The following is a 14,928-nucleotide window of genomic DNA, read 5'->3' as shown; positions in this document are numbered from 1 at the left end:
TCGACACTTCTAATAAAACCACAATATCACAGAAATGGGCACTGCCATTTTGTGCTTCTGTTGTCATTTTGTATGCAGTCAATGTTTGCAGCCAGAGTCTGCGATCTATAGGAGAGGTATTCAGGTCCTGCCTCCTGCCAGCCCACATGTTTCATGTTACAACCCATGAACTTCACGCATAGACTGTATATATGTATTATCTTGAACTGCAAGTAAAAGAGAAGCCAATGCAGAAGTACCTTAAAGTACAATACTTAGTGCCACTAGGGGTTGTCTCCAAAAAAAACAACTCCTTATCACTCCTTAACGGTGATCTGGTGCTCCTTTTGAAAATAATTCCATGGTTAAATGATATGAGGCCTGACAGAGAGGTGTAGAGTTTCAACCAGCCACCAGGGGGCGATTGAGATATTTTGCCCTCCCTTCCGGAGGACTGTCATGTTGTCCATCTACACTGTGCTCTAAGTCAATATGCTTGGAGCTCACTGTGAGCTGGGATGAATAGCTCAGAAATGGATTAATCTACAGGACTGATCAGAGGAGTTTCTAATGTCTTTTTTTTTAAACTATTTTATTGTAAATTCTCAGTAGTAAAATACATTGGGGCTGATACAACCTTTATAGTCCTCTGTAATGGAGCAAACAACATACTGTACATTTAACAGTCACAGTTTAAGCCTGCTGAGGATGCATGTTCAGTGGATGCATGTTCAATGGATGTTGTCGCCATCTAATAAAAACATAACCCTTCAAATTCTATAATTCAGGAAGACGGAAAAATATTTCAATAGCAAACACCGCAGGGAGAAAATATTTTATCTGGATTTTACGTCACTGATGATTTTATGAAAGTTGAGATTATTTAGACATTAATTTTGCTGCCCCCAGGATTTTCTAATGTCGACTACATCCTTAATGCCACAGAAAAATAAAAGTTTGGAAAATGAGAGCAGTGGTTGAAACTTAACATTCCAGTCGTCTCTGGACGACTGCTGACAGGGTCCTGCTGTGCTGCCGTCTGGTTGTCACTAATCAGTGTCATCCTGCTTGCAGCACACCGCTGTCTGCTCATGTGGTCAGCAAATTCTGCAGAGCTACACTGACTTCACTCACATTCAGCCTCAGTCAAAGCAAGATACTGAGACGTAACTGAAAAACAAGCTCATACAGATGTTTTGTTACCAGCAGAACTACAGTGTTTTCTTAACCGCATTCTTAATCCGTTCACCTGGTTAAATCGCACAGCCAAGAGGATGCCAGAGTCCTTTCTGCATATTGGTATTCGTGGCCATTGTCTACTAAGACTTACATACCAGTGAGTGGTATGGTGTGGATGTTTTCACTTGTCTCTAGTTTATTACAGTAATTCGTTTATTTAAAAAATTCGGACTCCATCGACAGCCCATAATTAGTGCACATGTATTTCCAAAGCATTGTAAAAACTGGAAGTATAAACATTCTTTTTTTAGATCTACTTTTGGTGTCCACCAACTCCCGAAGGAAATATCTGGTTCTTTAGCTGCTAAGTGTTTCAGTCTTTGCTTCTTTGTCAAGAGGTCGATGAGCAGCTGGTTAGTTAAGGTTAGCAAATAGCCTACTGGAAATATGGAATTGCAAATAGATCAATATTAAATAAATAAAAACATATAATGATATAACTAATGACAGGAATATCTGTGACAGATATATGAAATTATTAAAAGTTGATTCGGAATTTAACAGAATATTTTTAATTGGTCAGAGACAATTTTATTTTCTATTTTAAAATGTCAACATCCTCATTTGAGTCATGAAATGACAATTTTCGAATGTTGAGAATGAAAAAAATTAAATGCTTTGCATTTGAAATAAATTAATTAATTAAAGTGAAGTTACATTTCTTCAGCTGCCCCTTAAAATCAATGAGACATCCAGAGAAGCACAGTGTACGGGGTATTTCCCCTGTTTCAGGCTTTATGATACGCTAACCAACTTCAAGCTGACAATTCATTCAACATGGACAGTTGTGACCAGTATCGATCTTTTCATGGACTCTTTACAAAAAAGTGCAAATGCACAGTTCTCAAAATGCTGAACTGTCCACTAAATGTGACTCCAATTTACTGTTTTCAAAGTACTCTTTTACTTTGTCTCCAAACACTAATTCATACAGTGCATATGTAAAATAAGAAAGTCTTTCATTGGCCTCCAGAAACACAAAACACAAAAGTTGCTCGGTAGGAAAGTGTTGGAACGAACTAGGCTGAGTCTTATCAATGACTGAAATAGGCATCCCAAAGTAAATTCCCAGGCTTTCAGTGGATCATTGTCCATTGCGTGCTCCTTCTTCTTCTGCAGTAATATCTGAAGGCACGGCAGTCATATGAGTGGAGCTGCTGAACGTGCAACCACTTAAGTTGACCTGTTTCCTTCCCACTCCACTCTGCACCAATGGAAGTCATGGGACAGTGATGACAGGGATGATGTGGGTGATTGGGTGGGAGAGTATTTGCATTACCACGTGAAAGCCTTTAAGAAGTTAAGTGTTTGAGTGTGTAATATGTCTGAGTATGTCCTTTATACAGAAAGTGTAGCCTAATGCCAAGGCTGCTCTGATATACGCCTCAAAGAATCCAAATCATGCTCTGCAACCAGTCGTGTGTGTGTGTGTGTGTGTGTGTGTGTGTGTGTGTGTGTGTGTGTGTGTGTGTGTGTGTGTGTGTGTGTGTGTGTGTGTGTGTGTGTGTGTGTGTGTGTGTGTGTGTGTGTGTGTGTGTGTGTGTGTGTGTGTGTGTGTGTGTGTGTGTGTGTGTGTGTAGTGCTGGTTGCTGTCTTTTTTCTCTACAATTGATCATGAGTTTCATATCTCAGAATAGGAAGTGATAATATAACAAAGTATTTGTTGACATTCTACCATCAGTCAATGTCTTGTTTTATTTCACTACACCAAAGGAATGTCATTGGATTTTGTTGGAAAAATTACTCAGAGGCTTGGTTCAAAATCAAACATATCGGACATTTATTCCTGCAAGAAGGAGCAAATACATGCACCCTCAAAGAGAGGTGTCCAGCATTGCTCCCAGATCTCCTCCGTAGGGCAGCTTTTATACAGTGTGACAAACAGTTGACAGTCACCCCCATTCCCTTTGTATTTCCTTTCGTATGGTAACACTGAGTTGGTTGTAGGTCACAAGATAAGGACACAGTGGGAGTTGTCAATTAGATGTGGAAAGTAAAACAAAAAATGAATAACTTGCAAATAAGAGAGAAAACCAAAGAGACTTTTCAGAGCCTGCTTGACAAGAGACTTTCCGGAGCCGCAATGCAAACAAGAGGAAGAGACAAATCTTTTTTTCCATCAGATTTTTATTTTCATTTAATTTTCATTTTATCCTTATCTGGTGCACCAGATCCTTATTTCCTCCCTTCAGGACCTCGGTGTCTCAGAGTCTGCTCTCTCCCTGTTCTCATCTTACCTCAACGACCGCACTTACCGGGTAACTTGGAGAGGATCTGTGTCTGAACCTTGTCCTCTCACTACTGGTGTCCCTCAAGGCTCTGTCCTGGGTCCCCTCCTCTTCTCTCTGTACACCAACTCTCTCGGCTCTGTCATTCACTCACATGTCTTTTCCTACCACAGCTATGCTGATGACACCCAACTGATCCTCTCTTTTCCCCGATCTGAAACACAGGTAGCAGCATGAATCTCTGCCTGCCTGACTGACATCTCTCAGTGGATGTCCTCACACCACCTGAAAATTAACCTCGACAAGACTGAACTGCTCTTCCTTCCAGGGAAAGGCTCTCCCACCCTCGACCTGACTACTACCTTCAACAACTCTGTGTTATCCCCGACCCTGACTGCTAGGAACCTCGGAGACACTCGACAGTCAACTCTCCCTTACTGCCAACATCACTACAGCAACACGTTATTCAACATTCAACACGACTAGTCTTTAACCTCCTAAATACACTCACACTACTCCGCTCCTCCTCCTCTTCCTCATCCTCCTCCTCCTCTGCTCCCTTCACTGGTTACCAGTAGGTGCCCGCATCTGTTTCCAAACATTGGTACTTGCGTACCGTGCTGTGAACAGATCGGGTCCAGTCTACATCCAGGACATGGTCCAACCTTACATCCCAGCTTGCTCCCTCCGCTCTGCTTCTACCAATCGGCTTGTTGCTCCTCACTGAGCTAAACACTCTACAAAATCAAGACTGTTTGCTGTCCTGGCTCCTAAATGGTGGAATGAGATCCCCAACGACATCAGGACAGCAGAAACTCTGTACATCTTCTGCCGCAAACTAAAAACACACCTCTTCAGACTTTACCTTGAATAGTAGAACTTTAGTAGCACTTAAAATGGCACTTACTGATAGAACTTTTGTAGTTTGGCTTTCTTGAAGAAAACTTTACTTTCTTGATTCTTGTTGTTCTGAATTTGTACCCTCATGGTTGAAATGCACTTATTGTAAGTCGCTTTGGATAAAAGCGTCAGCTAAATGAAATGTAATGTAAATAAAGATCATGTATTAAAGATACAATTATTTTGCTAATCCTCTCTCATTTACATATTGTACTCAATTTATTAATGTGATTAATTAATACAACATTTTATTTTTAAATGTTGAACACTTTGGTATGCCATAGAACAAACTAAATTAAATACAAATTTTAACAGGTACAAAACCAATAGACCCCTTGTTAATAAGAACAATTATTTGTGCAGTTTTCTGGTGCAAGTTGTATGTTTTTCATTAAATATAAATGGATTATTATTGTTTCTTTTAATTCTTTTAATGATGCATAACTAGACTTGATACTAGCATCCTGCAGTTAGAGAAGTTGTTGATAAAAAGTTGATCCTGGCAAATGAAAGATGAAAGTGCTGTTTTATTTAAAGCGATGTTAATGAATGTAAAAATACTTTTTCTGACAGAAATACAAAGTTTGATAAATGTCACAAAACCCACCATATGCTTTAAGCTAAGGGCTAGAAGGAAGACAAACTAAAGCAGGTTTGTAAACTAAAAACTGGTAAGGACAACTGATAAAACAGTTCCTGCAGCGTCTTTCTTGTATCCACATATTTAATCTCCCACTGAAACATATTGCTGACATTCCCTCCAATGTGAAACCAAGATACAATAAACTAAAATTTTAAGGTATATAAATGTTGAAAAAAGTGTGGATGGAAGGAATTGTGCAAATATTAACAGTTCTAATTAAAACAAAAATGCCGTTATAAATGGAGTTCTTACTTTGGCAAGCAACAAACTTCCAGCCTGCCTCACATTACATTGACATGGGTGCTCTGACAAAATCAGTCAATTTATCTTAATTAGTACCAATAAAGAATATCAAATTTGAATAGTGTTATCAAGGTACATCATGACCTACTTTTTTAGGGAGGCTGTGGCGGTAGAGTGGGTTGAACACTAATCAGAAGGTTGGTGGTTCAATCCCTAGCTTCTCCTGTCCACACGCCTAAGTGTCCTTGAGCAAGACACTGAACCCTGAGTTACTCCCGATGGTGTACCATCAGTGTGAATTTGCTCCTGATGGCAGCATCTTGCATGGTGATCTGTCTCATTAATGGGTGAATGGGAAAACCATGTTAAAGAGCTTTGAGACCAAAAGGTGATAAAGCACTATACAAGTACAGACCATATACTTTTCCCCATACGCTCACATTCTTGTGTTGACGACTGTGGACAATGACAGAAAAAAAACAACTGTTCTTGATAAGTGATTGTTTTCTCGCTCCCTCTTTTTTTTGTCTTAAAAGACAACAACAACACTTTTTCATGTTCAACCAAACAAAAACCAGTGAAGGAGCTCTTCTTGCCGTCGGTTGGTCAGGTTTTCTCGTATGTGTACATAAGCAGTGTAGTGTGGAAGTACGTAGCTGTGGTGGAGTATCGGTGCCTTCAAATGGGGTCGTGTTTACCGTGTTCACGAGAAGACGGCGTAAGAACTCTGCCTTCTTGTGGTATTTACGTTTTTCCCGAAAACCCAGCGCTCCCAAGTTGTGACGTGTTTGCTGATGTTTTCAGAAATGGCGGAAGCTATGGAACCTTATTTTTCACTGAACGATAATTCAAAATTGTAATTTTAGTCATTGTTTTATTTTTCTGTTAATGTTCCTAACAGTCTCTACTTTTCCCTCTGTCATTATGCCTTTGCCTGCATGACGTTATCCACCTGCTAGCTTGCTAAACGGTTAGCCTCTGCGGCTTCTAGACATCCTCCATGTTGCCGTTGCCTCACAGTCACAACTTAACTAATTGAGCGCCAAGCACACCGTGCACACAACTTGGAGCAGTGTGTAGAATTTAGTGGCATCTAGTGGTGAGGTTGCAGATTGCAACCAACTGAACAGCCATGGCCTGAACCTTGCCTTCCAAGAGTGAAAGAGAATCTATGATGGCAGACAAACTCATGACAAACGCCGAAAGCCCTCTGTTTGGCCCAGTGTTTGGGTTTGTCCCCTCTGGCCTACTGTAGAAACATGGCGGTGCAACATGGCGGGCTCTGTGGAAGAGGACCCGCTCCCTATGTAGATATGAAGGACTCATTCTAAGGTCACGAAAACACAATAATTCAGGTGTTTCAGGTGTTTAATGGAAACATACTTATGAATGTTATATTCCATACCTGGCAAAAGATCCTCCTAAATCCATCCCACTGAACCTTTAAGGATGCCTGAGCACATGTGAGTAAAGCATGGGCATTTATGTAATTACTGACTGCTCTGTTGTCACATGCACTACACAAACAAACCCTTTGCCCTCAAAATTGTTAAAGTTTAACTGCTATTTCCTCACTAGATTTCACTTGTGTACAAAAAGAAGCATGCTTCTCATCCCCCTCATAACAAAACACATTTTCAGAAGGCCATCTAAACCCTTTGACATGTATATAAGTAAACTGTGGTAAATTGGGAAAATATGTTTTTTAATCAACAAAGTAAAACGTTCAGTAGCCAAATGGTCAGACAGTAGTTGATCATTAATAAGTGTTGACTGATTACAGATATTCAAGAAATACTTTCAAACATGTAAAAGCACAGAAGGTTTTCTTTTCTTTATTCTTTTTCTTTTCCCAGCATTTCCAACCCTACAGGCTGTTTACTGAGTCAGAAGCTACGAGTGACATGATCAAATTCACACATTGTGTTTTAGTTAAAGTGTTGTACATTGTTGCACATAAAGCAGTTCAAACTCATACACAGAGGCTCCCTATGATGGCAGGATATTTATACAGTATATTCATACATGCATGACCTGTCTGTTTGGACACAGGATATATAAACTAGTCTCTGTATTTGGTGACAAAGAACTTGCCAGAGATTACTTCACACCGAGGGATTCCCCAAATCAATTTCCTTTATAAGGGAGCACCCTAATATGGTTGCCCCACAGCTACACATTTGCCGTCTCCTCCGAGTACTGAGGGGACGGAAACTCAAAGGGACAGTCACTCTTACAGCTGTAATGACAAATTCATGAGACTTGAGGTTGCCCTTCTTCTATTCATTTATTTTAATTCCACAGATCTAGAGCTTGACTGATGCACCAGCCGATATTTGCCTTGAACAGAAATATCAGTATCAGTATCTTTTTTTTACACAGGATAATTCAGAAAAAAATAGTAATTGTTCTTGTTTTTTTTTATTATTTGATGATTACGATATGATTTATGATTAATAAATTCACATTTGTGCAGTGATGTCACTGTGAATGATAAACTGTAAAATATCCTGCCTCCATTACATAACTTTGTCACAGGTTTAAAAGGTGCTTGATAACCACATTGGAGAGATCACTGCAAAAACAGTGTTTATAGATTTTATATAGACAATATCTATATATAAAGATCTGAACTTTTTTAGTTCCTAATATCTGTATGAGCCCAAAAAAAAAAAAAATCCAGCATCTGTCAAGGTCTAATCTTATTTACAGATTCCCCTTCATACCGATGTTCATAAGTGTACATCAAGTAATGATGGTGATTCAGAGAACCAATGATCTGGTTATAAACTGTTGCACATTAGGTAAATTTACCATAACAACAGTCACTTTGGTGATATTATAGTAAATGCACTATCATTATTAGTACGAGTATGAGTCATAGAGGCAGTGAACAGAACCACGCATGTTCATCATATGTGAGTAGATAGCTTCAGTTTGCTAACATTAACCATTATAACAAACCAGTCATGCCAAGCCAATCAAGTCATGCTGCAGCTTAAAGGGTGCATTTTATTGCATAGAATATTAACGTGTTATTTCTACATTCCACAGTAGTGACATATTAAGCATTCATTAGCAAGACATGCAGAGTGTTGGGACTGACCTCAGGTGCACTTTGCACATGCTGTATGTTATTTCTTGGTACAAAACATGTTTTGGCTGCTACATTTAACTGTGATTGTGTTTGCGCTCGGAGGCCGACCAAAAGCCATGAATAGAATGTTTGCTCTCAAAGGTCAGACAAACTTTTTATTTGACTGCTCACAGACAGACATGCACAGAAGATACAGAAGTTGGCTTCTGCTTCGACTGCCAAAATAAACTGACCAAAAATACTTTTTCCTCACAAACAGACACTCTTAGCTTGTGTGCCCAGTTTTCATGTTGCCATTGTTGTGCAGGGTCAAAAGTACCAAGCGTGCAGACAGACTTTTAGGAACCAGACACCAGGTAAAAGATCTTAGTAGAAGAGGCATAACTGATCCTGTTACCTCTGCTTGAATATAACAGACATCGTAAATTCCCAATGCTTTGAACGAGGTGTGAATCATACCGCTTACATTTAAGAAGGTCGAAAGCGCTTTAGGAGCCTGAAACAGGCACTCTGAGAACAGTCAGAAAGTAAACTCTTGTTGAAGGAACTCTTGAATAAACCTTTTCCCTAGTTTCAAGTGCTCAAGGCAATTTTTGGGAGATCTCCAAACTGAGAACCAGGCTGTGAGGGCAGCACAGATTACATAAAGGTTGTAATAAGCATCCGTATGGAGAGAATCACAGTTTAATTACCTTACTGTGTATTAGCATCATTTGAGCAGAGGTTGTACGGTAGGTTGGTTTGGGAAGCATGCAGAGTATATTGGCCAGACTGGCTCGTCATGGGTTTGCACGCTATCCATGGAGCATGAAGCCAAGACGGTTATTACTCGCAATCAAGTGGGTTTGTAGCTGCAGCGCCTGGAAGGCTCCAAGGGCAGCTCGAAACTTTGACCAAAACTGAAATATTTCAATAACTTTTGGATGAATTGCCTTAAAATTGTTCACAACTGCTCATGGTCTAACAAGGATACATTTTACTGACCCTGATTTTGACTATTAATGGAGTAACAGGCCAAAATATTTCTTATGAGTTTGCCGTGGATGAAGAAGAAATAAAAGAGATACTAGAATGAAACATGATGCTCGCTCACTTCTAAAAGTTTTCTAGCTTCCGGATTTGCTTTGATGTTGTTCGCCTCAATGCACACGGGCACAAGTGTTATTCCTCGTTGGCCCCGCCCACCGATTCCAGCTCGGCCCATTGACTTTACATTTTTAAGATGTCGCGAAAACGTCCAATTCTTAATGTCTGGGAGATTTTACAAATATAAATATGGTGTGGATTAAAAGTTTATCTCAAAGTAAAAACTGTCCTAGTTTGTAGTTGGATGTGTCGTTTCAACAGTTTTACAGACGACAGAAATAGAAATACAGAAATAGACAACAGAAATAGTTGCCTTCCACTGGCACAAATTGGCAGCGAGGCTGAATGGCAGACACGTAACCGGCGTCCATGAGATTGGCACAATTGTGCGCTGACAGTTATGGTTCACAGATGATGTAATCACATTACTTTGGCAGTCCTGTGAAATACAGAATGGATTGTTGTGAAATAAGGTTCATGACCCCTGTGATTATTGACATCGGGGTCTCCTTATTACCATCAGATCAAACTTTCTATTTGTCCAAAACTTTGATTTATGAACAAACTTGTAAAACTGAAGACATTTTGATAAGCTTCAACTATACTTTACTAATTATACTTTACTAATACTTCAGCCAAATTAAGATGGCATACTAAAAGCATCACTCTACATACATACAGCCTCATAAAGCCACAAGTGTGGCTGTAGTTGTAGCACTTCCGACTTTTTCTCTTCGATCCACTGCAACAGTTGTGGTTCTTCATCAATCGGTAGTTGCTGTTTAGTTTTTTTTTTTAAATCTTTCGCTGCACTGCTGGAATGTCCTGTCGTAGCTGCGCGCGGCCAATGGTTTAGCAACGTCTTGGTATATCTTCTCATTACTTATTGCTCCATCCACAGCTTGCTGGGTCCTTTCAACAGCAACCAAACAAAGAATCGTCTGCACCTTAATGATGCCAACAATGACCACTGTGTGGTTCTGTGGGCCACCATTAAACAAAATTGGGGCTGCTACGTAGCTTAGCTAGTTAACAGTGGCGGGTGTGGGCGGGATGTCCCGTGTTGCACAAGCAGTGATTGGGATGATTCTCTCTGACCAACCAGTGCTCTGCCGTGTTTTCATAACACCGTTTCGTATCTGTTCAGCTTGCTTAGAACCTTGAAGGAGGTGATACCAAAAATACTACCAGGTGCTATCCATCGACAATGGAGAACTTAAAAAATACACACTGCCGAATCAAGCTGGCAATGAAAGAAGGGCAGTCATAGTTAGTTTTGTCCATACATTGCAAGTAAATCTGTCATTTGGATTCAAAGACAATTGGCTGTATTTGCAGTTTTCATTTAAGGGTTAATGTAATATTTGAGTTTAGACTTTATGCCCCCCCAAAAAAAGGCCATCAATGCTAAAAGGAGAAATTATCCTGACAAACTGTAGTCATTGTTTTGGAGTTTCCTGCAAGATGCCTCATACTGTATGTGCTGTGTATTAATATTGAGTTCTGATAAAGATGCTATAAGGATATTTTAATTGCAACGTATAATGGCACAAGGGTTTACACTGTGTCCAGAAAATGTAAGAAAATCCAACAAGCCGGAGTGATTGGAGCAGATGTGCTCTCGTGTCTTTCATACAGTGTGACAGTAACATGATTACATGAGAAATTGTGCCACATGATCTGGCCTTGTTCATCTGCATCTGTAATTATGAAATTAAGCAGCGTATGGGTTTTATTCTGGTGCCCAAATTCGAAAACCTCATTTAAAGTGGACACAAGTCGGCAGTCTCAGTTCATCTCCTTCTATTTCCTTTTTCTTTACACACATACAGTTGCCCACAGTAGATACTCAAATAACCTCTGTATGAAATATTTGGGTCACATACACCACAGAGGTCGGATCAGTCTGTGGGTATATTGTCTTGTGTGTAATGTGTGACGAGCACTGGTGTGGTAGGAAAGTGATGCTGCTCAGCGTAGAAGATGAAAGTGAGGTGAACGTGTGTGACATCAACCTTGTTGTGTGGCAGCAGCCGTCTCACACAGAGGGCAGATCAAAGACTGGCAGGACATGAGTTCAGAGACATCAATACATTATGAGTAAATTCAATTTAATACAGTTTGATGACTGTAATAACAATTTCTGTGATTTCAAAGGGACACAGCTGGCCCCCAAAGACACAGTTAACACTTGTTATTTTGTCCTGGGCATAATGAAACCTGAAATATTACATCAACTGAGTTCTGAATTACTTATTGATTAATTTAGGTTAAAGTAAAGTTATAGCACTCGATAGGATTTTCCACATTGCCACAGCAGGGACTTAGCTGAGGCTCACAGTTCAGCAATAAAACAGTATAAAGGCAGGAAGTAATTCTGCTTCAATAAATGAAATATATTATATGCTGATAGAGCTGCACCCTGACTGGAGGGAAATCAAAGTTAAGGTGTGTTAACACTTGGATGAAGACGAGAGGATACAGAGATAGTAATACAGTACTGCACTAACAATCATGTCAAACAGTCTGGTGAGGTTTGTTTGTGGTCTGAAAGCACATGGAACAAAAACTGTATTCTGTGATATTAGAGCTTGACTTCAAAAGCCAAACTACTATTAAGTCTATTTGCTACCTGTAAATTGTTCACTGTTAAAACAACAGAAATCACCAGATAAGAACCTTCATCTAATAGCCCTTATGACAACATCCTGTTACATTATTGACAAACAATGCAAGTCAATTTGAAAAAAGAACATTTTGATTTCATGAAGAGTTAAAAAAAAAAAGACTTCAACAAAAGCAGTTTGCTGAAAGTTGAATTTACAAGTATTTAAAAAGAACAAGGGTAAATATAACCAAACAATAAAACATTACAAAAAATGTCCTGAAATGACCAATTCAGTAATACAACAAACTAAACACCGAAGTGAACATAAAGTTGAATGAACAGATTTCTAAAACACTTTCACTAGAGCAGAAATATTTGACTGTCATGGTTTTAGCCAGCTTAGTTGTATCATTACGTATACAGAGGGTTCTCAACTTACGAACATTCGAGTTACGAACATTCGTAGATACGAACAACCGCTGACGGATGTCCATAAATGTTCGTAAAATGCCGTATTGCGTTCGCAAGTTCGTATTTTGTACAGCGCGCCACATCCGACTGATTCCCCTTTCTGCCGCAACCCACGCCGAGCAGCACCGGCTCATCTCCAACACTTCGTTCGTTGCTCCAACACTCACTTCGTTGTTGTGTTCATCTTAGTTCGTACCATCTTGGATACTTTACCGTTTCTCATCTATTTATCACCCGTTTCTCACGTGTTTATCATGCCTAAGAAAGCAAATGCTAGTGGTAGTGGTAGTGGCAAAAAGCGTAAGGCAAGTGATGATAGTGGTAGTGGTAAGAAACGCCAGGCAATAACCATGGAAACGAAGGTTGCCATTATCAAAAAGTTGGACAGCGGTGAGAAGATGGCTAATGTGGCACGTGCCTTTGGTATGAATCGGTCAACGATCGGAACAATTTATAAGGGAAAGGACCGCATAATGGAACATGTGTTAATATATAACGACTTACGAACAATTCAGCTTACGAACAGCTGTTCGGAATGCATTGTGCTCGTAGGTTGAGCATCTGCTGCAATGTTCAACTGGAAGTTGATTTTTGTGCCAAATACTAGTTGCTATAAAGTGAGTGAGTGACTACATAAACCTCATGAACAACTGAGCACAACCTGCCCTGTGATGACCAGCTCATTTTTCTTATGGTCACACAAACTTCAACATTAAATTTCTACTATAAACTACGTGGAACTATGTTATGAAGTGCTGAGTAACTAAATCACCACTAAACCATCATGTATCTCTAGTTTCAAACTCTTACTGGTGAACAGCTTCACCAAAAGATCAACAACTCCATTTACAACTGCTGCCAACTAACAAAAACTAAAAAAAACATATCCAGTAAACTGTGTGTCTAATGATTATTGCAAAAAACACTTCAACTGCACAGTTTTTCTCTGGTGTGGACTCTGATTCATACTTTGCAATTCTTTATTTGTGTAAATCTGTCTTGTGTTTCTTGAGTTGCAATTTATGTGAAAAATGTATCCCACAATCATCACAACCAAATGGTTTCTCTCACGTGCCGCTGCAGTTTGTACTTCCCAACAAATAATTTAGCACACTCAGAGCAGCTATTACATTTTCTATCATTTACATTGGCTTCATTACTATGCAGAGTGGTTAAACCTGCCTCAGATGCACGTGTCTCTTTCCAATCAGTACCACCGTCTTCAGTCTCAGGATCAGAACCTCACAAAGGTCATCTTGTATTGGTTGGAGATGACGACGTGAATCTAAGTTCTCGGCCGATTCTGATGTTCCAAAGTCTTCTCCATCTGCTTCTGTTATCATCGTCTTCACTCTTCACAGTGAATGGAAACCAGCCTCCTCCAGCCGTTGAAGCTGCTCTCCTTTCAGATCGGTCCAGACTTCCTCCTTCTCTTCTTTAATGTGAGGGCTGTTTGGGTCCTCCTGGTTCAGACTGGAACCTCTTCCTTCACCACCAACAGCTGCTGGTCATCTAAACACGTGATGGACAATGAAACTTTATTTTTACACACATATGACTAATGGGGGCATTCACTCTGCTTCTATGTAAATTAAGTCAGAATTCTAGGTGGCATTTTACTCATCAGGGGAGTGATGCATGATACTACGAGAACAATTCATTCATTACTATTCAATCCTTAATTATTTCAGTCAATTATTTTTAGCAAACCATTTATACACCACGTTACTTTCAACTAACCACCCACTGCATGTTGACAATGCTTCGAGCAGGTCATGTGGCAGACACATCTCGGTTCGTCCTCAACCACCCCGCTTGGAGGAGGATGATGAAAAGTTGGCGATTTTGAATGCTGATTGGCAAGTGAGGCCATATTTGGTTTCCTTCCAGGATTCCCTGCCAGTGAATGATTCTCCCCAGACCGGATGTTTGATGCTGTAAAGTGCTCTGACTTACAGGCTATGGACAACAAATCAGGGTATGGCTTTGTGAACATTGGGGCCTTTCTTACAGTAGTGAGTTTACAGGTTTATTGCAGTAATTTCACCATAGACCATTATTATAAAAGAGAAACCTGTTAAACAATAAAAAAAAGACACCGCAAAGGTCTACTGTAAGAATTACAGTATTTTTTACCCATCTCAGAGCCCGGATAGCTCAGTCGGTAGAGCATCAGACTTTTAATCTGAGGGTCCAGGGTTCAAGTCCCTGTTCGGGCGGAAGTTCTTTTTAAGTATCTAAAGAATTCTTAAATTCTCTGCTCGGGCAGAAAAAAACGGATATAAATCTTTGTTGTTAACGCGCGTGAAGTGCACGAACTCTTTTCCGTGTGGAGTTGTGAAGCCCGCGGTGCTGCGCGAGCACCTGGTTTCTTTCTTATGACTCATTTTCAAACTGTACTTTCACACATAAGACAAAAAGCTCTTCAAACGAT

General features: G+C 39.9%; 1 non-coding gene across 1 annotated transcript; it reads left to right on the top strand.

Annotated features, from left to right (window-relative positions):
* The first annotated feature begins 14,640 nt into the window (after nt 1-14,640).
* On the top strand, nt 14,641-14,713 carry trnak-uuu (transfer RNA lysine (anticodon UUU)). Its single transcript has one exon. It is a non-coding gene; the product is annotated as a tRNA-Lys (tRNA).
* Nucleotides 14,714-14,928: the final 215 nt, after the last annotated feature.

Source organism: Brachyistius frenatus, unplaced genomic scaffold, assembly GCF_029030835.1.
Source record: "Brachyistius frenatus isolate BFR_SWC_R1_liver_20210118 unplaced genomic scaffold, ASM2903083v1 Contig_1, whole genome shotgun sequence".
In the NCBI taxonomy this organism is placed as follows: domain Eukaryota; kingdom Metazoa; phylum Chordata; class Actinopteri; family Embiotocidae; genus Brachyistius; species Brachyistius frenatus.
The sequence above is the reverse complement of the archived record's forward strand: the minus strand, read 5'-3'. Positions and strand labels throughout refer to the sequence as shown.